The 24,630-nt window shown below is 34.7% G+C and overlaps 1 protein-coding gene across 5 annotated transcripts in view; it reads right to left on the bottom strand.

Moving 5' to 3' along the window:
• The window catches only part of RNPC3 (RNA binding region (RNP1, RRM) containing 3), an 81,206-nt gene that overhangs the window by 11,528 nt on the left and 45,048 nt on the right, over positions 1-24,630 (bottom strand). The window contains exons 16-18 of one of the 5 annotated variants that reach the window (XR_004349183.1): positions 14,672-14,776; positions 12,360-12,444; positions 1,593-2,164 (exon numbers count right to left, since the gene is read on the bottom strand). The gene's annotated coding sequence lies outside the window, so the exon portion shown is untranslated. Of the gene's footprint in view, positions 1-1,592; positions 2,165-11,750; positions 12,445-14,671; positions 14,777-22,420; positions 23,455-24,630 lie in introns of those variants that run through there. The other 4 variants (XR_004349182.1, XR_004349181.1, XR_004349184.1 and 1 more) reach the window with 4 other exon arrangements.

The following is a 24,630-nucleotide window of genomic DNA, read 5'->3' as shown; positions in this document are numbered from 1 at the left end:
GGTAAGCACTATTAAAATCTATTCTAAATGAATTTCAAGTGTACAATCCCATATTATCAACTATAGTGACCTCACTGTACAGTAGATCCTCATTCACCTTATAACTGAAGGTTTGTACCCTGTGGACTATATCTCTCCATTTGCCGCCCCCTCCCCCGCCCCCAGGCCCTGACAGCTACCATTTCTACTCTCTTTCTATGAGTTCAATTCTAATTTTTTTTAACGCACCACACATAAGTAATACAATACAAGATTTGTCTTTCTCTGCCTGGCTTATTTCACTCAGCACAATGCCCTTCAAGTTGACAAATAACATTATCTTTATCCATTCACTGCTGATAGACATTTAGGTTGTCTCCATGTTTTGGTTATTATGAGTAATACTGCACTGAACGTGAGGGTGCATATAACAATTCGAGATATTGATTTCATTTCTTTCGAATCTATATGCAGGAGTGGGATTGCTTGGTCATATGGTAGTACTACGTTTAATTTTTTGAGGAACTTCATACTGTTTTCCATAATAGTTGTATCAATTTACATTTCTACCAACAGTATACCTGGGTTACCTTTTTCCACATCTTTGCCAACACTTGTTATCTCTTGTCTTTTTGATAACAGACATCCTAACACGTGTGAGGTGATATCTTGTGGTTTTGATTTGCTAGTTCCCTGATGATGAGTGATGTTGAGCACCTTTTCATGTACCTCTGGCCAGTTGTATGTCTTCTTTGAAAAATGTCCACTCAGTCCTTTGCCTATTTTAAAATTGGGTTATTTGGGTTTTTTGCTACTGAGTTGTAAGAGTTCCTTATCTATTTTGAATATTAACTCCTTAACAGATACACCATGTGCAAATATTTTCTCCCATTCCATAGATTGCCTTGTTTATTTTACTGACTGTTTTCTTTGCTATGCAGACACTCTTTAGTTTGATCTTGTTCTCCTTGTTTATTTTTGGGGTTCTTTTGTCTGCGATTTTTGGTGTCATATACATGAAATCACTGCTGAGACCAATATCCTGAAGCATTTTCCGGTTCTCTTCTAGTTTTATGCTGTCAGGTTCTACATTTAATCTTTCATTTCAAATAAAATTGTTTCAGTGATGTAAGACAGGTGACCAGTTTCATTATTTTGAATGTGGATATCCAGATTTTCCAACACCATTTATTGAAGAGTCTATCTTTTCCCCATTGATGGGTATTGGCACCCCTGTCAGACATCTTTTGACCACATATGTGAGGGTTTATTTCTGGGTTCTGTTGCCTAGTTTTGGGCCAATACCATACTATTTTGATTATTGTAGTTTTGAAATTTAGTTTGAAATAAGGAAGTGTGATGCCTCCAGCTTTCTTTGTCGTTCTCAAGATGACTTTGGATATTCAAGGTCTTTGGTGATTCCATATGGGAATTTTAAGATTGAATTTTATTTCTGTGAAAAATGCTATTGGAATATTGACAGGGATTGCACTGCTGATAATAGATCACTTTGGGTGGTATGGACATTTTAACAATACTAATTCTTCCAATCCAAGAACATAGGACATCTTTCCACTGGTTTATGTCTTCTTCAATTTCTTTCCTCAATGTCTTACAGTTTTCAGCATACAGATCTTTCACTCCCTTGGTTAAATTATTCCTAAATATTTTATTATTTTTGGTGCGGTTGTAAATGGGATTGCTTTCTTACATTCTCTGATAGCTTGTTGTTATTGTATTGATTTTTTCATGTTGATCTTGTCCTCTGTAAATTTACTGAATTTTTTGACTAATTCTAACAGATTTTTGCTGGAACCTTCAAGAGTTTCCATATATAAAATCATGTCATCTGCAAACAGAGACAAGTTTATTCTTCCTTTCTCATTTGTATGTCTTTTATGTCTTTGTCTTGCCCAATTGTTCTGGCTAGAAGTTCCCATACTATTTTGAATAGAAATGAGGAGAGGTGAGGTTCCTGATATTAAAGGAAAATTTTTCAGCTTTTCACCTTTCAGTATGATGTTGTCCATGGGCTTGTCCTGTACGACTTTTATTATGTTCAGGTACATTCCTTCTATACTTCATTTGTTGACAGAAGAATGCTGAATTTTTTTCAAATACAGGCATATCTCGTTCCTTGTTTTGTTGTGCTTTGCAGATATTGCACTTTTTACAAATTGAAGGTCTGTGGCAACCATGTACAAAGGAAGTTTAAAGCCATCATTTTCCAACAGAATCTGCTCACTTTGTTACTTTGTCATACATTTGGCAATTCTCGCAATATTTCAAACTTTCTCATTATGATTATATTTATTACAGTGATCTGCGATCAGTGATATTAGATGCTATTACTGTAAAACTATTATGCCTCACTAAAGCCTCAGATGAGAGCCTCTTTTAGCAATAAAGTATTTTTTCAAACAGGCACGTACATTTTGAAAGATATAATGCTATTGTACACTTAACAGATTACACTATAAATATAACTTCCACATGCACTGGTGAAGCCAAAAAAATTCTGTGAATGGCTTTATTAAGATACTCACATTATTATGGTGATCTGGAACTGAACCTACGATATCTCTGAGGTATGTCTATACTTCTTCTGCTTCTATTGAGATCCCAGGACATTTATGACCTGAGAAATCAAGGTAATCAGGAACTGGTGAAATGTGGGAAGAATTAGACTGAGGATGAGGGGAATAACTCTATTCCAAGGCCTTATATTTACTAAGTTTCTACTTCTCAAAAATTGACATGTTTCTTTTCTTCTTCTCTTTCATTATGTCACTTTATCTTACAAATAATTATTGAGTTCTTAAATAATATCTGCCAGACCCTGTCCTGTGACTGAGGATTCAATAAAGACCAAAATAGACACTGTCCTATAGATTTATGGTGAGTGGTAAGAAGGAAAGTACAGAAAGTCATGACAATAGTAGGGGAATTTGACCTAATCCTGGATAAATGACTTTATAGGAGTGGCCTTTGAACTAAGAATTGAATGATGAATAGCAGTTAATTAGGGAAAGAGGTGAGAAAAGATCCTTCCAAGAAGAAGAGGCAGAATTTCCCAGAGTTGAACTTGAGGAGATAAAAGGAGTTCAGTGAATCTGAGTAACTGAAAGATTAGTATGGCTATAGGAAAAAAAAAAAAAAAAGTTGAAGAGGAGAGTTTGGGAGATGAGGCTTCAGATGCAGAAAACTCTAATAGCCCTGTTAAGAATTTTGGCCTTTTATTCTAAGGTAAGTGGTAATCCATTGACAGGGTTTGGGAAAGGTGGTGGTGCTGGTGGTGGTTTTCTGATTTGAGAAGACCATTCTGGATGCACAGTAGACAATGGAATGATTAGAGGAAGGGCTAAGGTAGATGCTGATGCTGAAGCGAGCCTCTCCATAGTCAACAGAATGTGAAGTTCTATCAGTTTGATATGCTAATAGTAACAATTTCAATAGATGTCCTTGATGTTTTATTCTCCTGGGCAAGCTCTTTAACCTCTATATACATATGCTCCCTATACAAATACTGCTATCCCATCATTGAATCCCTTTCAAATATCCTTTTTGAAGTTTGCAGCCTTAAGTCCATAATGTTCATCTTCCCTTCCCGGATGTACATACCTGATTATCATGGTTACCCTACTCCCCTGTTAACAACCAGGAAATTCTTAAAAGGGTTCTCTGTATACAATCTTACCTAAAAGAAAGCATGTAATTCTGATGTGTTACAAAACTGCTGTGAGGTGTTCCCAGGCCATGGCTTGTGTTTGGACTCCCTGCATCCATCCTGCAATGCATTTGTTACAAACAGTAAAGTCTGGTTTTAAATTGTGAGTCTGTGGTGTTTTCTTTGTAATAATGTTGGCAAAATAAGAGATTTTAGTCATTTAACAAAAGCATGGCTAGATAGTGGCAGTGGAGAGAGAAAAGAACTCAGTCGAGAAATATTTAGAAGGGAAATTAGGAATGTGATGTTGAATGCATGATGGTCTGAGTGACATATGAGAAGAGGGTTTCAACGATGAGACCAGATTTCTTGCTTGCAGAACTGAATGACTGGTGATGCCAGTCACTGAGTTATGGGACCACTTATAAAGAATAGGAGCCAGCCATACTAAAACCTGGGTTAGGAGCATTCCAAAATAAGTGGGGGTAAACATCCCCAAAAATCTCCAAGGTGAAAAATAACATGGCCCATTCAAGTAAATGAAGAAAGGCCATCATGACTGAGGGTATGGGATTGCTAAGGGAAAGAGCAAAGCTGAGGTTTGAGGGCTAGGTTCATGCCAGATAATGTGTAGTATTGTAGGTTATCATGAGGAGTTGAGATTTTAGTCTAAATGCAATAAAAATGTAGTAGTGTAAGGCATGTGAGTTTGTAATTTGACTTACATACTATGAATATTATTTTGTGGTTTGTAGTAAAATCAATTGAGGAAGTGAAACAGTACAACCAGGAGAAAAGTTGTTTTGGAACACAGGCAAGACATAATGATGACCTGGATGAAGAGGTGGAAGAGGATACAAGAAAAAAGTGCAAGGAATTAAGAGATAGTTTGAAGATAAATATTCATAGATCATGCTAAGGTTTATATGAAGAAGTAGGGCAAGTTGTTAAGAGAAGGGGGAAAAAAATCAAGGAAATACCTCAGGTATCTTAGTAAGTGGTGAAACAGAGCAGTGGGGAATACCAAAAAGCTTCCTGAAGAAACAAATTGAAGGTCACAGTTTGGATATGTTAAGTAGGAGATGTCTGTGAAACAGTGAAGTAGAGATGTGAAGCATCTCTTGTAAAGTAAATGTGAGGCTGAAGTCCATGATAAGATCTGCTTTCAAGATGCAGGCCTCCATGCCAAAGTATGTGTTTTAAATCCGTGGAAATGATGGCAAACACTTTAAAGAGAGGATTGAAAAGAAAGAGAATTAGATCCAAATGAGTTCTTAGGTCAAAAACAATAAAAAAAAATCTGAAAAAGAGCAATTAGTGAGAGAGAAGGAAAACAAGGAGAGAGTACAATCACAGAGGCCAAAGGAAGAGAGGAGGTGAGAGTGTCTTTCCATATTGAATCCTATTGTGAAGTAGAGCAAGATGAGGATAAAAGAGGTACATTGTATGAGTAACAAATATTTTATGTTGACAAGAACAGATTAAATAAAGTGATGATGGAAACTGAACAGTAAGGAGAGGAAAAATGACTAGTGTTGAGGATGTTGAGACTATGTGATGAAAACTCAGCAGTTTGACTAAGTAGGGAAAAACTGAGGGTCACGGATATTTTAGTTGAAAGATTCTAATGTGATATATGTAATCTGAGGGGACTAATCTGTCAGAAAAAGAAAGACTGTTAAATCTGAAGAGAAAGGATAATTTAAGAAATAAAGTCCTCACAAAGGTAAAAATGGAGGGAATGGACTTTGGTAAAATGAAGTGCACTTTGTTCATCATAACAGGAGGATAGAAGAAAATGACAGGGGCAAGTATAGATAGATTTGTGGGTGAAAAGAAGAGAGAGCTTCCAAGTTATGGCTTCTATTTTCTTATTCAATCATTAAAATAAAACAACTGAAATTTATAAGAAGACCTAGATGAAAGCGTTAATAAATTCCACATTTACAGTCAAGGTGAAGGAGAATAGCTAGAGGATCAGGAAGAAAACTCGGAGTAAATGGTGTCATGAGAGCCCTACATAAACATCCATTTGTATTAGGGGTTAAGAGAGGAAACCAAAGACATACAACATCATCATGTGAAAGCCATTGGAAAGAGAATGAAAAAAAGAATATAGGGAATGTAGGAGAAGATTCCTGTGAGCTCCAGATAATTAATTATTATAGACTGCATAATTTATGTCTTTTAGTTTTTAACTTATTAAACATAAAAGGGCCTTTATATTGTAAAAAGCACCCAAGTGTTATGACTTTGTATGGGAATAATCATTAAATCAGCTACCCCTAACTAATTGTTGGAAACACCATATGTAAGAAATACAGACATATATTAGAGATGCATAGCTGGGCAAATGGTGTTAATGGCAACAAACATGTTTTTCAATATGCTTTTCTGAGTTCTTAGAAATGCCTTTGACAAAAAGGTTAATGAGAATCTTCTAAAACATAAAAAAATGTTGATTGTAATGATATTATAATTATTTAAGTATACGTGTTTTTTTATGCATTTCTGAGTTTTTCAAGTTGGTTACTTATTAGAGCTGATCTAAATGACATTTTATAACAATGTTTTCCTTATTGAGGGAATATTAACCTTTTTAAACATCTTGCATTATATATATATATATATATATACACACATCTATATATATACATATAAAAAGTCTGTAAGCAATTATTATTTAACAGGATTAGATCTTATTTCTAAAGTCCTACACTAATAGAAGGAAAATAACAATTAGAGCCAACTGAATTCACAGTCAAAATATTGCCTTAACTACCTACTGCAAACATTTGCAATGTTTCGATTTCAAAAAGAAACAATATTCAATTCAGTTCTGGTATCACAACCAATATTTTTAGTTACTGAAGTTTCTACATTAAGATTTAAGAAACTATTTGGAAGATGAATGATCATGAATTGAGGAAACAGACCTTTCCCCCTGCCCCCTCTATCAAATCCTTTGCTTAATTCATTGGCTATAGCAATAGAGTGTGGCTTTTTTTCCCTCTTATCTCTTATAACCAAATATCTCTTATACCTGATAAAACACTAGATTAATATATTCACATCCATTTTCCTTCTTAATACATGAAATCCTACTAGAGAGAATATAGTACATGTGGGGAAAAAGATCCATTCACTCAACAAGCATTAACTGAGTGTCTGCCTTTTGCTAAAGCACAAGGATGATATTCAGGATACAATGATGAACAAGACAGACAAGATTTTATTCTCGAGCAGCTTATATTTTAATGGAAAGGAAAGAAAATACATGAGTAAATAATGATAATAATAAAACAATTTAAGATGGCAGTAAGAACTAATATGAAATAACAGTGTAATAAAATAGAAAATGACTTCACCATCAGGGTATTTTAGCTAGAATAGTCAGGGAAGGTATCCCGGAGAAAGTGATTTTTAGGTAGAATTTGAAGGATTAGAAGGAGCCCGTTATTTGAAGATAGAGCAACCTAGATAGAAGAAAGTGCAATAGTAAAAGCCCAGGTAGAAAAAAGCTTAGAATACTCAGTGACACTAAAATAAAATAAAGGCAGTGCATCTAAATAATGTGTGATCAAGGGGAGAGTAAAACGAGATTAGGTCAGAGAGGTAGGCCAGATCATGTAGCACCCTTTGGAACATAATGAAAGAGAAAGCCATTGGGGCTCAAAGAAGGGGAGGTAAGAGATTCTGATTTACTTAAAAAAAATCATTCTTCCTCTTCTGTGAAGAAACTGGATTACAGGAAGACAACAGTGAAGGCAAGGAGATCAGTTAGGCTTTTTCAGTGGTCTTGGAAAGTAGTAAGTGGCTTGGAGTGCTGCACTGACAGAATACATCTCAGAGGTAGAAAGGCAATAGGTTTATACATAGATTCAAGCTGAAGAATGAGGGAAAGAGAAGTATTAAAGAAATAGGTATTTGGTGATACCATTTATTAAGATGATGAAAAATGAGGAAGTACTAGCTTTTTGGAGGGGGTACCAAGAGCACTCTATGAATCCTAATGCTCTCCTTTGGTCCTTTCTAGGACCCAAAGTGGGTCCATATTCACCCACTTTATGAATATACTCTGTGTCCTACTTTATGAATATATTCTGTGTCCTATTTTCTTATTCAGTTCAAGCTGCTATAACAAGAATACCATAGACTGGATGGCTTATAATTAAATATTTATTTCTCACATTTCTGGAGTCTGGGAAACCCAAGACCAAAATATCAGAAGATCCAATGTCTGGTGAGAACCCCCTTCCATGTTCACAGATGGCCACCTTCTTCTTGCATCTTCACATGGTGTAGAGTAAAGAAAATCTCAGTCTCTTTCCCTTCTTACAAGGACACTAATCCCATCAGGGGGGCTTCACTCCCATGACTTCACCTTAACGTATTTACTTCTCAAAGGCCCCATAGACTAATACCATTCCATTGGGAGTTGGGGTATCAACATTTGAATTTTTGGTGGGGTGGAACACAAACATGAAGTCCCTAACACTTATCCATTGCAAAACTAAAATTTATTCATATTTTACAAGGAATTTTATTCCTCCATGACTTTCATGCACTTTATTTAACTTTCTATGGTTCCCTTCCATCACCCCTGAATATCTGGTAACTTTTCTTCCTTTCAGATGCAGTTGAAAAAGCGTCTGTATGAAGCTTACCTTGATATTCCCAGGAATAGTTAATGACTCCTCTGTAAGACAGCTTTTTAACTTATATGGTATTATTAAGTGATATTTGATTTATATTGTAAAAAATAAGTATTTATATGGCCATCATTCTGGGACCAATCTTCTTAAAGGTAGACTTCATATTTAATATTCCTTGCAAAACAAACAGCATAATGGCTTATGTGATCAATAAATGGTTACAATATACAGACTCTAAAATCCAGGTATTTTGCAAGACATTGGTGTAGGTTGGGTCATGTCCACATTGGTTTTTTTTAAGTAAATGAACACCATGTCAGAAACTGTGTAATACAGTCAACTCTAATCCTTGCAAAAACTTTGTATACATAAAGGAACTAAGGCTAAGAGAGACTGAATAAATTGTTCAGGCTCATATACTAAGTAACAAGGCCAAAATCTGATAATCATCCTACCACGAGTCAACATTCTCTGTAATACACCAATGTTTCTCATAGAATTCTCAGGTTGTAATGTCCAATATGGTAGCCAAAAGCAACACTTTGCTATTGAACCCTTGAAATATGATTTATCTGGACAGAAATATGATATGTATGTAAAATACACTCCAGATTTTGAAGTTAGCATGAAAAACAATGTAAAAAATTAAATAGTATGTTGTTTACATGCTGAGATAATATTTTGTGATACATTAGGCTAGATAAAGTTTATTATTAACATTAAATTTCCTAGTTTCTTTTTACCTCTTTTAATATGGCTACTAAATTTTTTAAAATTACATATGTGGTTTTCATTATATTTCTATTGGACCACACTGTTGTAGCACCTTTCTCATACTAAGTCTGAGAAAGGACATGTCCATGCACAAATACAAATAACAATAATAAAATGAAGGATATGATCACTATCTTAAGAGAGAGATGAGTAAAGTGCTTTAGGATTTCACTAATAGGAAAATCCTTTGTAACTGATGGGAATACGGGAAGGTAAAATTGACTTGAAGAATGGATTTGATTTTAATGAAAAGAGATAAGGTGGGGCTTCCCTGGTGGCGCAGTCGTTGAGAGTCCGCCTGCCGATGCAGGGGACACGGGTTCGTGCCCTGGTCCGGGAAGATCCCACATGCCGCGGAGCCGCTGGGCCCGTGAGCCATGGCGGCTGAGCCTGCGCGTCCGGAGCCTGTGCTCCGCAACGGGAGAGGCCACAACAGTGAGAGGCCCGCGTACCGCAAAAAAAAAAAAAAAAAAAAAAAAAAAAAAAAAGAGATAAGGTGAAATGGCTTTTAAGCAAGAAAAAAATATAGCAATTGTAGGAATTAGGCAAGGACAATAGCAAGAAGTTAATATAGTTTTGTAGAACATTGAGTTAGAAGTGGGGGAGCCATAGGACTTAGGAAAGTTATATTGGGGGGCTCTCAAAGTCAGAGAGAAGAAAGCAGACTTTCTTCTGATAGCTATGAGAAGTTATAGAAGGTTTTTATTCATTTGTTTATTTTTAAAAAGGAAAGTAACATGACTGGAGCTTTTGTAGTATAGCAGATGGATTGGCAGGCAAAGAGAACTGAGATAGAAACAATCGAAAACTTGTGCAGTAGTAAAACAGAGTAGTGATGAAAATCTGAACTATGATTTCATCAGTAAAAATGAAAATTAGGAGACTGTGGTAAACTGTAACAATAAGTGCCACCCAATGAATGACACTTGACAGTATCCATATTTTTGTGGAATCTCTTCCTAAATAGATTATGGAATTGGTTTATAATTTGTTTTGTCCAGAGGGATGTCAGCAAACAAGCCACAAACACAAACAGAAGTTTGATTAGCATCTGCACATCTCTTGAAAATCTGAGACCACTGTGTTGTGATGATAACTGGGAAGGCCACATGGAGAGATCTAATTGGCCCTAGCCATTCTAACCATGTGAGTTGACCTACCAGCTAACTGTTAGTTGAATGATTGTTCCAGAGCTAAATCAGCAGAAGAACTACTTAGTGAACCATAGACATATGAGACATAATAAATTATTGTTATTCAGCAATAATGAATTGATATAGAGAGGAGAGATGCAATAGATTTGGTGGAGATGATTCTACAGAAATGGTAGCTAATCAGATGTAGGGGAATAGAGAAAAAGAAGAATCAAAGAGGACTCTATGATTTAAAGTTTAGTGAGTGGAACAATGACAATGGCATTATCATGCATAGTGCAACCTAGAGGCAGATTGATTTAGGGAAACTGAAGAGCTAATATGGAATATACTGAGTTTGGGCTATAAAAAAAATTAGATATGAAGAAAGAAGAAGAGAGACTTGGAAGCTTTCAACAAAGAAATGATAGCTTCAGAAATGGCACACAAAAGATTTAACAACTAATTTAGCACAGACACCAACCAGTCGGAACAGATACCATTCATAAGCAACTAGTATGTGTAGGCCATTTCACTCTGGTGGGATTATCAGGCCTAGAGAGCTGGACCCTTAAAAGTTGACAAGGTACCAATAGACATGTTGAATCTAATGTTATAACTCTGCAGTCTATATGATAGGGCAGGTAGTAGGGAACATATAAAGAGTTACCTTCAACATAGGGAGAGGAGTTTAATTACCAAAGAAAGGTATTCAAAAACAAATAGGAAGGAAAATTTGCAAGGAGGACAAGAGACTAACTGAATGTACATGAATATTAGAAACAGAATAGGAGAGAAGACTGACTAAATAGTGGATGACATACGGCTGATGGTGATACAGAGTTGAGAGTTAGAGAAGAGAACATTTGAACTTCATACTTGACCCAAGGTTCCAAATGTTAAAATGTAATGGTTAAGACTAGGACCTTAGGAGTTAGACTAAGCATTGTTTAAATCCTGACCTTACCATTTATCTGGTGTGTGATCCTGGAAAGTAACCTCTCTAAATTTATCTGTAAACTAGAAAAAGTAGTATGTACCTCATAGAGTTGTTATGATGATTAAATGGATTAACACATATAAAGCTGTTATCCCAGTAGATGGATACAGTAAAAGCTCAATGTATTTGGTTGCTGTAATATTGTTATTATTTTATTGCTATTTTTACTTCTGGTACTATTCAAACTGCTAGAAACTCATGTTCTCTTCCCACTTTCACTTATCATTACTTGGACATTCTGTCTTTCCATTCCACTATTCCCAAATTCTAATAATACTTTCTACATCTCAGACATATTTTTATCCCCCAGAGGAACAGATGGTGATAAGAAAGAACGAGCAATGTTTTCCACCTGCAATTTTTTTCCCATTCTCTTCTCTTTTTTTAAAACTCTTTAGAGCTTCTGGCAGTCTACATGTTAGTTTTGAAACAACTTTTCCTCATTGCCTCATTAGTTATCTCTGAACTGTTCTTTAAGTAACAAATAAGTGTTTTTCATAAAGCATTTAAAAATATTATTAAAATAAAGGACAACTTGCAAACACAATTTGGGGGACTTTATTAGCATCCTAGCATAGGTGGAGATATGCAAACATATAATAAGCTTCTACCAAGGATCAGCCATTGTCATAGGTTTTCTCATTTAATCTTAATTTTCATCTCAGTCAATCTAAAGAGTTATAAACTTCACAGCAGAGGAATTAAAACAACTAAAGTATATTTATATCATGGGAAGTAAACAATGCAAACAAATTCTTGACATCTTTGGCATCAAAACAAAACAAAAAAATAAGAACTTGAAATAGTTGTTATGTCTACTTCCCATTATAGTTTTCCTAAAATGGTTCTCCTCAGAGAAGCTATTCATAATTAGTGATACTAATATCAATGCTCTGTTGCCCACACCTCATTTTTTCTGGATTGCTCTAAATAGAGGAAATTTCTTTCTATTTTAAAGCTCTTATGGTTACTATAATGTGCTAAATAAGATGTCTTGGGAATTCCTAAATAATATTAAATAGGATATTTGGTAATAGCTTAACAACAAAGCAGTACTTTTTAGGGAGTATTTATATTTGAAAATTTATATTTGAAGTTTCAATAAAACATATCCAATGTTAAGAAGAAAAAAATTGTTAGCTCAGACTTACCCGTAAGGTTTATTCTCAGGATAATAAGTCACATGTGAAGGTTAGAGAAATGAAGGCAAACATAATGAAGTTTGCATACCACATTCTGAAATGAGAGAAACATTTTGAGCCAAGCCTCAGACGCATTTCAAACACAAACAGTATATGCTGCTGGAAACTGAAACTTGAGTTGTCAACAAACCTAAAACAGATTGTGAGACTCTGAACTATATCAAAGCATATGACAGAAACCACCTATTTCAAGAAAAAAGGGAGGGGGGAACTATATGATACACAAAAACCATTAAAATAACTTACCACATCGACTTCCCTAAAGTCAGCAGTCTCTCAAATCCACAGTTCAGTCATTTCAATTATAAAACAACAAAGTCACACAGTTCTGATTTTGCTTTCTCTTCAGTTAGGAAAAAAATGCTGAATTTAGGACTTTATAGATTTCCTATAATACTCTTCCTTTCAGTAGGTGGTCTTACAATCCTGCTCTAATTCTCCAAATCCAATTTGTACAAAAAGTCTAATCTGAGCTCCACAACAGCACCAGATTGGCCACTATCACTCCTGTTTCCTGAGCAAACCACTGACTTCCCTCCGCCAGCTCAGTCAGCTGCCCTGCCACCTACTCTAATTACACTGTACCTTCTCAGTTGCTTGCTTTCTCTTTGTCTTCCTTTCTTATTCTCAATATCCTCTCCCAATCTCAGCCAGTCTTTTTTTCCTGAACCATTTATATCAATCCATAGGAAAAAAACAAACCACACTTTTGCTAAAATAACCTTAAAGACACAGATTAGAATATGATTGTGTCAAATTAGTTAAATAAGTGTGACTAGAATGTAAACAAAATCTCTAAACCAAAAATCTAATTTTGAATCCAAGCTTTGCTATCTACTATGTGAACCTTAGAGAAACATTAAAGTCTATAGATTGCATTTAGGTTTTCATTTAGAAAATGGGAATCATAGTACTGTTGATAAATGATAAAAATACAAAAAATAATTAACAACTAGCAATATGCATTGAGTGTTACTATGTGCCATTTCCATGTGTTATTATTTTTGACTCCTCACAGATATATAAATTCAGGATAGAATTACGATTATATTCAGTCCTAAAAGAAGGAAACTGAGGCACTGAGAAATTAAGCAATGCAATTTGTCCATGAACATATTTTAGTAAATGCTGAGACTGAAATTCAAAACCAAACGATCTAACTCTGTAGTGAGACTTTAGCCACAATTCAGTCTTTTTAATCTCCCTCATTGGGTTGTTCTAAAAAATAAAAAAAAAAAATTGTATGTGAAGATATTCTGATATCTGGAAATTTCTGTTTAGCTAATATCACTATGCTCAGAAGATTGGAGAAGTAGTAAGAGTTATTCTCAAATTTCCTGTTTTTCTAATTTTCATTTTAAATAAATTCATTTTTCTGTTAGTTTTTATTCCTAATATCATATTCACCCACAGAATATATTGTTGTTTATAAATATTCAGTGCTCCTCCCTGCAGGTGAAATATATATCCCTGTCCTATTGAATTCAGGAGTGCTATTGTGATTTGCTTTGGCAATGAGATGCAAACAGAAGTAATGTTTTACTTTGGGGCTTCTATATGGTAAAAAATGTGTCAATATCTTTCTGTGACAGAATGTAAAGTGACTGATACGAATAATCCCTTGTTGATCTGAGATGAACAAGAGAAATAAACTTTGCTATTGTAAGGCACTGAGAATTTTTAGTTCTTTGTTACTGCAGCATAACTTATTCTATCCTGATTGATACAACCATTAAGTTCCCTTAAGATATTTGATTCATAAAACATTCTTATATGACATTTTCTTTCTCTTGGGATGTAGGAAGTCAAGGGAAGAATAAACCGTAAGATCAGAGAATGTTAACCTTGAGAGAGACTATTGGAATAAACTAGTCCAGTGGTTTCCAGATTTAAAATAATAACTAAAATTTCAAAACATTGTATAAAAACATATTTTAATATATAGTCATGAAATTGTAGCTTTATAAAAAATCTGCGATTAATTGTAATGTCCCTTTTTTTTGGTAATTTGAAAACACGTATCTAAATATAATCATCTTGCTTTATTGATATAGAAAATAAGACCAAAGAACAAGACAATTAGCATTTACATTAGAGAAATAACCACTCTAAAAAGTAACAAAACTAACATGACATCAGCATCATGGTGGTATGCATTGTTCCTTTTTTCTCTCCCCTTTGATTTACAACTAATTGGACATCCATAACCAAACAAAAGTCCTCTGCATTTTATACCAGGATACTAGGAGATTTCTACCCACCTGTGCATTCAAAGTAGGTAGATAGGACCTCAGATGGGGCTGCAGATCCAAGGGAGTGGATGAGTCTGCTTTACTCTCACTTGCTCCAATTGGGAGAAAGGGAACCTGGAGAACACACAATTGGGTGGACCCTCACAGGAGACAGAGAATTTGTGGAGGTCCAGCCAGCCTGATGGGGGAACCCAGCATGCCACTAGAGCAGGACTGAGACAAGTTTGGAGACAGAGGAGAGGCAGGAACCTGCTGAGGCAGCCCCCCTCTCCAAGGTGACCCTAAACAACACTGGACTTTTAGCAGTGGAAGTAGCTACCTCTGTGTTAGAGGAGGAGGAAGGCAAAAGTGGTGAGTGTCAAACTGCCCAGATGCAGGTGAGTTGCAGCTGGAGGGTCCCAATTCTCTCCAGCAGACCTGGAGTTCTGAGGAGGGAACCTCCATGACTGGGGGGTTGGGGAGGAAGAGGAAAGGAAAGGGGGCAGATAAGACTATCAAAGGGCATTGAAGGAACATGTTTCCTGCTATCTGCTTCAGGACTCTGGGAGACCCCACTCTAGGATCCCCCTACCAGGCCATGGCACCCCTAAAGTTTCAGTTCCTAAGCCCAAGCCTCCTCCCATTCTGATGCCAGCTCTTTTTAAAACTCCCAAGCACAGCCCCAAGAGCCAGCTTCTATAGGAGAAACCTAAAACTTGAGCTACAGTGCCACCTTTTGGAAAACAAAAGAAAGTTTTCTAATTGCCAGCCTGATGAGCTGTAACAGCCAAAGCAAACAAATCCTTAACTAAGAAAAGTGCTTGCTACTTCAACTGCGAAAGTAGAGGCACATATCGTCAAACACTGTGAAAAATCAAGGGATATGGTATCACAAAAAGAAAATGATAATTCCCCAGGAACTCAAAGGCACAGTATACTGAGATCTGATAAAGAATTCAAAGTAGATGTTATGAAGAAATTCAATAAACTATAAGAAAACTCAGAAAGGCAAGTCAATGAACTCAGGAACAAAATTAATGACCATAAAGGATTCTTTACAAAAGAAACTGAATTTTTTAGGAACCAAACAGAAATTCTGAAGCTGAATAAATCAATGAATGAAATAAAGAATTCATCAGAGAGCAAAGGTAACAGAACAGATCAGATGGAAGAAAGAGTAAGTGACTGGGAGGATAAGAATTTAGAAATGATTCAGTTAGGAGAAAAGAACTAAGATTTTTTAAAAATGAAGAAGCCCTGTGAACCCTAAGAACTTGATCAGAAAAGCAAATATAAGAATAACTGGTGTACCAGATGGAGAAAAGAGGGAAAAGGGGAGTTTATTTAAAAAATTATAGCTGAGAACTTTCCAAACCTGGGGAAGGAATTAGACATAAAAGTCCATGAAGCTAATAGAACACCATGTTATCTCAATACAAAAAGTCTGTTTACAAGACACATTATAATGGAACTGTCAAAAAAATCAATGACAAAGAAAGAATCCAAAAGGCAGCCAGGGAAAAAAATGAAAGTAATCTACAAAGGAATCCCCATTAGGCTATCAGGGGATTTCTCAGAAGAAACTCTACAGGGCAGGAGAGAGTGACATGACATATTCAAAGTGTTGAAAGATTGAAAATTACCAGCCAAGAATACTTTACCTGGCGAAGTTATCCTTCAGACATAAAGGAGATACAAACAAAAGGTGAAGGAGTTCACCACCACTAGACCTGACTTATAAGAAATGTTAAAAAAAACTCTTCAAGCTGACATGGAAGGATGCTAATTAGTGACACAAAAACGTATGAAAATACACAACAGTTTAGTAAAGGTGAAAAATAGACAATCACAATTAGAAAACTGTAACTCTATATTAGAATGGTGTGTTAGCCATTTAATTATAGTACAAATGTTAAAGGAAAGAATAATTTAAAATAACTATAACCACTACAATTTTGTAATGAATTCACAGTACAACAATAGGAAAATTTGGCATCAAAAATATAAAAGAAGTAAAAGGATGGAAACTTTATAGATGAAAAAAGAGAAGTTGTTATCAGGATAAAAGGGACTATTTTGTTCCTATGAGATGTTTTGTGTAAGCCTCATGGTAACCCAAAAGCAAAAATCTACCATAGGGACACAAAACATAAAAAGGAGGGATTGAAAAAATCACTAGGGAAAACCACCAATTTACAAAGGTAGGCAGAAACAGAAGAAAAAGAAAAATTGAGATGAAAAACAAGCAGAAGATGAATAATACGATGACAGTAGTTAAGTCCTTACATACCAATAATCATTGTAAATGTAAACATACTGAATTCACCAATCAAAAGGCACAGAGAGGGATGGGAAAACCAAGACACAACTATATGCTGCCTACAGGAGACTTATTTCGGGTCAAAGTGACATACATAGGCTCAAAGGATAGAAGAAAATATTCCAAATAAGTGAAAACCAAAAGAAAGTGGGGTTAGCTATACTTATATCAGACAAAATAGACTTAAAGCCCAAAACAGTAACAAGAGACAAAGAAGGTTATTAGATAATGACAAAGGGGTCAATACTTCAAGAAGATATAACAATTGTAAATATACGTGCACCCAACATGAGAGCACTAAAATATATTAAGCAAATACTAAAAGATCTAAAGTGAGAAACAGACAACACTACAATAATAGGGGACTTCAATATGCTACTGTCAGCAATGGATAGGTCATCCAGACAGAAAACCAATAAGAAAACATTGGATTGAACCATACTTTAGAACAAATGGACCTAACAGACATTTATAAAACATTCCACCCAACAGCAGCAGAATACACTTTCTTCTCAAATGTACATGGACAGTCTCCAGGATAGATCATATAATAGGACATAAAACAAATCTTAGCAAATTTAAAAACACTGAAATCATACCAACTATCTTTTTTGACCACGATGGTATGAAACTAGAAATCAACAAGAGAAAAGCTGTAAAGTCTACAAATATGTGGAAACTAAACAACACATTTCTGAACAACCAGTGAGCTGAAGAAGAAATCAAAAGGGAAATAAAAAATTATCTTGAAACAAATGAAAATGAAAATACAACATATCCAAATGTATGGTATGCAGCAAAAGCAGTTCTGAGAGCAAAGTTCATTGTGATAAATGCAGATATTAAGAAATTAGAAAAATCACAAATTAAAAAATCTAACTTTAATATCTCAAGGAACTAAGAAAAAAGAACAAAGTAAGCCCAAAGTTAGCATAAGGAAGGAAATAATAAGGCCAGCATTATCCTGACATCAAAGCCAGATAAGGACACACAAAAAAGAAAACTGTAGGCCAATATCCCTGGTGAATATAGATGTAAAAATTCTCAACAAAATATTAGCAAACTGAATTCAAGAACACATTAAAATGATTATACCTCATGACCAAGTGGGATTTATCCCTGGGATGCAAGAATGGTTCAACATATACAAATCAATAAATGTAACATATCACACTAATAAAATGAAAGATAAACATCACAGTCATCTCAATAGATGCAGAAAAAGCATTTGACAAAATACAACATCCTTTCACGATAAAAATACTCTACAGATTGGGCACAGAAGGAACATACCTCAACATAATAAAGGTCATACAGAAGAAACACACAACTAACATAATCAATGGAGAAAAATTGAAAGCTTTTCCTTTAAGATCAAGAACAAGACAAAGATGTCCACTCTTATCACTCTTATTCAAATAGTAGAAGTTCTAACTAGAGCAATTAGATAAGACAAAGAAATAAAAGACATAAAATCTGAAAAGAAAAAGCGAAACTGTAGCGATTAGCAAGTGATGTGACCTTGTATATTGAAAATCCCAGAGACTCAGCCAAAAAAAAATTGGAACTAGTCAATTTCAGTAAAGTTGCAGGATACAAAATTAACATACAGAAATCAGCTGTATTTCTATACACTAATGATGAACCATCTAACAAAGAAAGAAATCTATCCCATTCAAAATAGCATGAAAAACAACAAAATATTTAGGAGTAATTTTAACCAAGAAAGTGAAAGATCTGTACAACAAAAACTATAAGAATTTGCTGAAAGAAACTGAAGAAGACACAAACAAATGGAAAATATCCTGTGTTCATGGATCAAAATAATTAATATTGTTAAAATATCCATACTACCCAAAGCCATCTATAGATTCATCACAATTCCCATCAAATACCAATGGCATTCTTCACAGAAATAGAAAAAAAAAAAAATCCTAAAATTTGTGTGGAACCACAAAAGACCCTAAATAGCAAAAACAATACTGAGGAAATAGAACAAAGCTAGAGATATCACACGTCCTGATTTTAAACTATACTATAAAGCTATAGTAATAAAAACAGTATGGGACTGGAACAAAAATAGACACTTGGACCAACGGAACAGAATAGAAAGCCCAGATTTAAACCCCCTGAATATACAGTCAACTACTATTCCAGAGGAGAGCAAAGAACACCCATGGGGAAAGGAGAGTCTCTTCAATAACTGGTGTTGGGAAAACTGGATAAACACATTCAGAACAATAAAATTATACCCCTATGTTACACCCCATGGGAGCTCAATAATGATTTATTGAATTTTAAAAAAGATTACAATATGCAATATTTCTATCACATCTCAGAATCTCTTTGTAGTCAATTCATCTACCCAGACCTGGTCCCTTGGGCCTCATTCATCAGGTAGTTGTCTTATAGTTTTGTTTTTACATTACTTTATAAAAATGTAGTCACAAAGTATGTGACTTTCTGAGTCTGGCTTCTTTTATTGAACATGATACATCTGAGATAAAGCCATACTGTTCCATGTATCAGTCATCACTATTTTGTATACAGGTACTACAAAAGTTGAAGAACATTCGAGTTGTTTCCATTCTGGAGGATGATGTATAAAGCCACTGTAAATGTTTACATGCAGGGTTTTTTGTTCAAATTTTTGTACTGTTACACATACATCAAAATTTACCATCTTAATTTTCTAAGCATACAGTTCAATGGTATTAAATACAAACATAATATTGTACAACCATCACCACCATTGATCTCCATAGCTATTTTTGTCTTGCAAAAGTGAAATTCTGTTCCAGTTAAACTCCCCATTCCTCTCTCCACTCAGCCCCTGGCAATCACTGTTCTATTTTATGTCTCTATGATTTTTATTACTACAGGCACCTCATGTAAATGGAATCATATGGCACTTGCCTTTTTGTGACTGGCTTGTTTCATTTAGCATATTGTTTACCCTGCAAGGTTTATCTCTGTTGTAGTATATCACAGAATTTCCTCCCTTTTTAAGGCTGAATAATATTCCATGTATATACCATATGATTCTTATTCATTCATCTGTCAATTGACAATTGTGTTTCTTCCACCTTTTTTTTTTTGCAATATGCAGGCCTCTCACTGTTGTGGCCTCTCCCGTTGCAGAGCACAGGCTCTGGACATGCAGGCTCAGTGGCCATGGCTCACAGGCCCAGCCGCTTTGCAGCATGTGGGATCCTCCCGGACCGGGGCACGAACCCGTTTCCCCTGCATCGGCAGGTGGACTCTCAACCACTATGCCACCAGGGAAGCCCTCTTCCACCTTTTGGCTGTTGTGAAGTTATATTGCTGCTATGAACATGGGTGTACAAATATCACTTTGAGATCCTGCTTTCAATTTTTTGGATATTCACACAGAAATGGAATTGCTGGATGGTATGATAATTCTACTTAAATTTTTTTTTAGGAACTGCCATACTGTTTTCCACAATGGCTATACCATTTTAGATTCCCACCAGCAGAGCACAAGGTTCAATTTCTCCACATCCTTATCGACACTTGCTGTTTTCTGTTTTTTTGATAGTAGCCGTCTTAGTGTGAGGTGGTATCTCATTCTTGTTTTGATTTGCATTTTCCTAATGATTAGTGATGTTAAGCATCATTCCACATGCATAAATTATGGGCTGTCTTCTTTGGAGAAAAGTCTATTTAATCCTTTACCCATCTTTCAATTGGGTTGCTGTTTGTTGTTGAGTTTTAGTAGTTCTCTATGTATTTTGGATATTAATCCTTTATTAGATACATGACTTGCAAATATTTTCTCCCATTATGTGGATGGATTTTTCCTCTATCGATAGTATCTTTTGATGTACAAATTTCAAACATTTTCATGAAGTCCAATTTGCCTGTTTTTTGTTACCTGTGCCTTTGGTGTCACATATAAGAAATCATTGCTAAAAAAAAACATTGTGAAGTTTTTGTCCTATATTTTCTTCTAAGGTTTCATTGTTTTAGCTCTTAAATTTAGGTCTTTGATCCATTTTGATATAATTTTTGTATATAGTGTTAGGTAGGTGTCCAAATTCATTCTTTTATGTGTGGCTATCCAGATTTTCCAGCATCATTTGTTAAAAAGAATATTTGCCCATTGAATGGTCTTGGCAACCTTGTCAAAAACCGTTTCACCATATATGTAACACGTTCATTTCTGGGCTCTCTATTTTATTTCATTGGTTTATATGTCTGTTTGTATGACATTACCACACTGTTTTGATTACTGTAGGTTTGTAGTAGGTTTTGAAATCAGGAAGTGTGGGTACTCCAGTTTTGTTCTTCTTTCAAAAGATTGTTTTGGCTATTTGAGGTCCCTTAAGATTCCATATGAATTTTAGGATGGGTTTTTCTATTTCTCAAAAAAAGTAATTGGGATTTTGATAGGAATTGCATTGAGTCTGTAGATCACTTTCCATAGAATTTACATTTCAACACCATTAAATCTTCCAATCCATGAACATGGGATGTGTTTCAATTTATTTATGTCTTCTTTAATTTCTTTCAGCAACGTTTTGTAGTTATCATTGTACAAATCTCTCATCTCCTTTGTTAATTCCTAAGTATTTTATTCTTTTCATGCTACTTTAAATTAAATTGTTTTCATAATTTCCTTTTCAGATTGTTCGTTATTAGTGTATAGAAATGCAACTGAGCTGGTTCACTTTGTTGTATAGCAGAAACTAACACAACATTGTAAAGCAATTATACTCCAATAAAGATGTAAGAAAAAATGCAACTGATTTTTGTATGTTGATTATTTTATCCTGCTACTTTGCTAAATTTATTACTTCTGACAGTTTTGTGTGTGTGTGTGTGTGTGTGTGTGTGTGTGTGTGTGAAATCTTTAGGGTTTTCTAAGTAAGATCATATCTACAACTTAATAGAAAAAAACAGATAACCCAATTTCAAAATAGGCAAAAGACCTGAGGAGACATTTTTTCAAAGAAGACATACAAATGGGCAACAGGTACGTGAAAAGGCGCTCAATATCACTAATCACCAGAAAAATGCAAATCAAAACCTCAATGAGATCACCCACTTTACACCTGTTAGAATGGCTATCATTAAAAAGGCAAAAGATAATAAATGCTAGCAAGAATGTGAAGAAAAGAGAAGGCTCATACACTGTAGGTAGAAATGTAAACTGGTAGTCACTATGAAGAACAGTATGAAAGTTCCTCAAAAAATTAAATACATCTACTATATGGTCTACTAATCCCACTTCTGGCTATGTATTCAAAGTAAAAAAAACCATTATCTAGAAGAGGTATCTCTACTCCTATGTTCATTGCAGTAGAACCAAAATGGCCATTAAAAAATTAATGGATCAAGAAAATGTGATATATGTATATATGTGCATAAACACACACACACACATACATACACATACATAATATTCCATGGTGTGTGAATGAGCTTGGGGGTATTAAAGAAACCAGACAGAAAAAGACCAAATACTGCATGGTATCACCATATAATTTCTATATCAAAAAAAAAAAAAAAGTTGAACTCATATGCAGAAAGTAGGAAAAGTGGTTGCAGGGGCTGGATGGAGGGGGGGAAATAGAGAAACACTGGTAAAAAAAAGTACAGACTTTCAGTTATAAAATGAATAAGGACTGAGGACATAATGTATAACATGATGACTATAGTTGGTAACATCGTATTGTATAATTGAAATTTGCTAAGAGAGTAGTATGTAAATGTTCTCACCAAAACAAGATAAAACAAAAAAATGTGATATGATGGGTGTTAATTAAATCAATGTGGAAATTCCCTTCACAGTGTATATATATCAAATCACCATGTTGTATACATTATCTTAGAATTTTGTCAATTATATCTCAATAAAGCTGAAAAAAATCATATTATCTGTGAACAGAGATACTTTTACTTCTTCCTTTTCAATTTGAATGCTTTTTATTTTTTTCTTGCCTGATTGCTCTGGTTAGAACTTCCAGCACTGTGTTGAACAGAAGTGGCAAAAGTGGACATCCCTGAGTTGTTGCTGATCTTAGAGGAAATGCTTTCAGCCTTTCAGTATGGAGTATGATGTTCACTGTGAGTTTTTCATATAAGAATATTATATTGATGTAGTTTCCTTCTGTTCCCAGTTTGTTGAATGTTTTCATCATGAAAGGATGTTGAATTATGTCAAGTGCTTTTCTGTGTCAATTAAGATGATTGTGTAGTCTTTGTCCTTCATTTAGATTTGATAGATTTTCATATGTTGAACCATCGTTGCATTCCAATATAGATCTCTCATGGTCGTGATGTATAATCCTTTTAATATGCTCCTGAATTTGGTTTGCTAGTGTTTTGTTGAGGAGTTTTGTATCAGTGTTGAACATAAGGGATATTGGCTTGTAGTCTTCTTTTCTTGCAGTGTCTTTGTCTGGCTTTGATATGAGGGTAATATTGGCCCCAAGGAATCAGTCAGGAAGTTTTCCTTCCTCTTCAACTTCTGTGAAAAGTTTAAGAAAAACTGGTTTTAATTCTTCCTTAAATGTTTGCTAGAAGTCAATAGTGAAGCTATTGGGTTCAGGACTTGTCTATTCTGATCACTGATTCAATCTCCTTACTAGTTACAGGTCTATTCAGAATTTCTATTTCTTTGTAGTTTAGTCTTTAGTAGGCTTGTGTTTCTAGGAATTTGTCCATTTTATCTCGTTATACAATTTGTTAATGGAGAACTGTTACAGTACTCTTATAATCCTTTTTATTTCTGTAGAGTCTGTAGTTTGTCCCCACCTTTATTTCTGATTTTAGTAATTTAAGTCTTTTTCTTAGTCCCTGTAGCTATAGGTTTGTCAGTTTTATTGGTCTTTCTGCGCAATCAACTTTTGATTTTACTGATTTTCTCTATTTTTTATTCTCTATTTCATTTATCTCTAATCTTTGTTATTTTCTTCCTCTGCTAGCTTTGGGTTTAGTTTGCTTTTCTTTTTTGAGTTCTTTAAAAGTTGTAAAGCTAGCTTGCTGGTTTGAAATCTTTGTTAATGTTAGTGATTGTAACTATAAATTCTCCTCTTAGACCACATTTGATGCATCCCATCATTTTGGTATGTTGTGTTTTTGTTTTTATTTTTTTTAAGTATTTTTTTTTTCTAATTTCCCATGTAACTTCTTTGACCCACCGGTTGTTCAAGCGTGTCATTTAATTTCAACAATAGTGTGAATTTTCCACTTTTCCTTCTGTTATTCATTTCTAACTTAATCCCATTGTGGTTGGAGAAGATACTTTGTATATCTCTTTTCACTGAAACTTAATTTGTGGCCTGACATATGGTCCATTCTGGAAAATGTTTCTCGTGCACTTGAGATAAATATGTATGCCACTGTTGGCTACAGTGCTCTGTATATGTCTGTTAGATAGTTATTAAGTCCTCTATTTCCTTACTTCTGTTTGACTGAACTATCCATTATCGTTATTAGGGTCCTGAAGTTTCCAACTATTATTGTAGAATTGTCTATTTTTCCCTTGAACTCTGTCAGTTTTTGCTTCATATATTTTGATGATGTGTCATTAGGTTTGTAAATGTTTATAACTTTTATAACATTTTGCTCTATTGAAACTTTCATTAATATATTTTTCTTTGTCTCTTTTAACCTTTTTTTGATTTAGTGTATTATTTTATCT

Source organism: Phocoena sinus, chromosome 1 (genome assembly GCF_008692025.1).
Source record: "Phocoena sinus isolate mPhoSin1 chromosome 1, mPhoSin1.pri, whole genome shotgun sequence".
Lineage (NCBI taxonomy): Eukaryota > Metazoa > Chordata > Mammalia > Artiodactyla > Phocoenidae > Phocoena > Phocoena sinus.
The sequence above is the reverse complement of the archived record's forward strand: the minus strand, read 5'-3'. Positions and strand labels throughout refer to the sequence as shown.